The sequence below is a fragment of the Piliocolobus tephrosceles genome, chromosome 16 (assembly GCF_002776525.5).
Source record: "Piliocolobus tephrosceles isolate RC106 chromosome 16, ASM277652v3, whole genome shotgun sequence".
NCBI lineage: Eukaryota > Metazoa > Chordata > Mammalia > Primates > Cercopithecidae > Piliocolobus > Piliocolobus tephrosceles.
Window position 1 is genome coordinate 51,091,388 of NC_045449.1, and position 2,337 is coordinate 51,093,724.

Below are 2,337 nucleotides of genomic sequence, written 5' to 3' on the forward strand. Positions count from 1 at the left end.
TCCTTCCACCTCAACCTCCCGAATAGGTGGGACTACAGGTGTGCACCATCACCCCTGGCTAATTTTTCTATTTTTAGTAGAGACAGGGTTTGGCACCTTTCTCTGTCAACCAGGCGAGTGTGCAGTGATGTGATCATAGCTCACTGCAGCTTTGAACCCCTGGGCTCAAGGCATCCTCCAGCCTCACCCTCCCCTAGTGGCTGGGATTACAGCTGTGTGCCACCACACCCAGCTCTGTTTACAGGGTTTCTTATCTGTCTCTCTCATTATACTGTTAGTTCCAGGAAGAGGTGTCTTCTCTGTTCCAGGCTCCCTTGACTCCCCAGTCAACATGCTCACATAATAGACGCTCAATAAATAATGAATGCATGGAAGTGCTCTTGAGCCCACCTCTCCCCTCTTTGAGTGTTCTCAATTCTCTTCTCCTTCCTGACCTTCTCCACTTGTTCCCTTCTTTCTGACTTGAAGATCCTTCCTCTCTCCCATACTGACCTTGCTATTTCCTCAAATTACCCCCATCACGCCTTCTCGCCTAACGCCGCCAACATGGTGTTCAGGCGCTTTGTGGAGGTTGGCCCGGTGGCCTACGTCTCCTTTGGACCTCATGCCGGAAAATTGGTCGCGATTGTAGACGTTATTGATCAGAACAGGGCTTTGGTCGATGGACCTTGCACTCAAGTGAGGAGACAGGCCATGCCTTTCGAGTGCATGCAGCTCACTGATTTCATCCTCAAGTTTCCCCACAGTGCCCGCCAGAAGTATGTCCGACAAGCCTGGCAGAAGGCAGACATCAATACAAAATGGACAGCCACACGATGGGCCAAGAAGATTGAAGCCAGAGAACGGAAAGCCAAGATGACAGATTTTGATCGTTTTAAAGTTATGAAGGCAAAGAAAATGAGGAACAGAATAATCAAGAATGAAGTTAAGAAGCTTCAAAAGGCAGCTCTCCCGAAAGCTTCTCCCAAAAAAGCACCTGGTACTAAGGGTACTGCTGCTGCTGCTGCTGCTAAAGTTCCAGCAAAAAAGATGACCACCGCGAGTAAAAAGGCTCCAGCCCAGAAGGTTCCTGCCCAGAAAGCCACAGGCCAGAAGGCTGCGCCTGCTCCAAAAGCTCAGAAGGGTCAAAAAGCTCCAGCCCAGAAAGCACCTGCTCCAAAGGCATCTGGCAAGAAAGCATAAGTGGCAGTCAAAAGAAGTAATAAAGGTTCTTTTTGACATGTTGGCAAATGTATTTAAGCCTTTGGATTTAAAGCCTGTTGAGGCTGGAGTTAGGAGGCAGATTGATAGTAGGATTATAATAAACATTAAATAATCAGTTCCTTAAAAAAAAAAAAAAATTACCCCCATCACTTCACATTCATTGCCCCATGTCCTCATCCCCACTTGCTCCATCAGGGTGGTTTCTGCCCTCTCTTGTTCCTAGGACAGAACTCTTGAAGGCTACCAGGGACCTCCTCATCAACGTTGATTTTTTTTTTTTTTTTTTTTTTTTGAGACGGAGTCTCACTCTTTTGCCCAGGCTGGAATGCAATGGCACAATCTCTGCTCACTGCAAGCTCCGCCTCCCAGGTTCACACCATTCTCCTGCCTCAGCCTCCCAAGTAGCTAGGACTACAGGCACCTGCCACCACGCCCAGGTAGTTTTTTGTTTGTTTGTTTGTTTGTTTTTTGTATTTTTGGTAGAGATGGGGTTTCACCGCTAACAAGCCAGGATTGTCTCAATCTCCTGACCTCGTGATCTGCCCTCCTCGGCCTCCCAAATGTCGATATGTTTTTAGTCATTTTACTTAACTTCGTGTTGAATCTACAGCTGTTATCCTCCTCTTCCTTCCTACACGTTCTCTCCTCCCTTGACCATCACAGCAGTTGATAGAAGCAATTGCATTAAATTGAAAGCTGAGGGGAGCTGAGACGAGACATCCTGGCTCTGACACAGAAGAAGCTGTGCAACCTTGGGCTAGCTCCTTAACCTCTCTGAACCTCAGCATCCTCATCTGCAAATAGAGAACATAATTCTGACTTCAGTGAATTTGCATTAAAGTATTTTTTGTTGGAAGATACTCTCCAGCTGACCATGCAGCATAGCAGATAAGAGTCAGGTCCTAAGCCAGGTGTGGTGGCTCACACCTGTAATCCCAGCACTTTAGGAGGCCGAGGCACGTGAATCACCTGAGGTCAGGAGTTCAAGACCAGCCTGACCAACATGGAGAAACCCTACCTCTACTAAAAACACAAAATTAGTTGGGTGTGGTGGCACATGCCTGTAATTCCAGCAGTTTGGGAGGTGGAGACAGGCTGATCAACCTGAAGTCAGGAGTTCAAGATCAGCCTGGC

The 2,337-nt window shown here is 47.5% G+C and overlaps 1 pseudogene across 1 annotated transcript; it reads left to right on the top strand.

Annotated features, from left to right (window-relative positions):
* The first annotated feature begins 528 nt into the window (after nucleotides 1–528).
* LOC111537368 lies at nucleotides 529–1,321 on the top strand (annotated as a pseudogene). The gene has a single exon (XR_002729975.2). The product of XR_002729975.2 is annotated as a 60S ribosomal protein L14 pseudogene (transcript).
* Nucleotides 1,322–2,337: the final 1,016 nt, after the last annotated feature.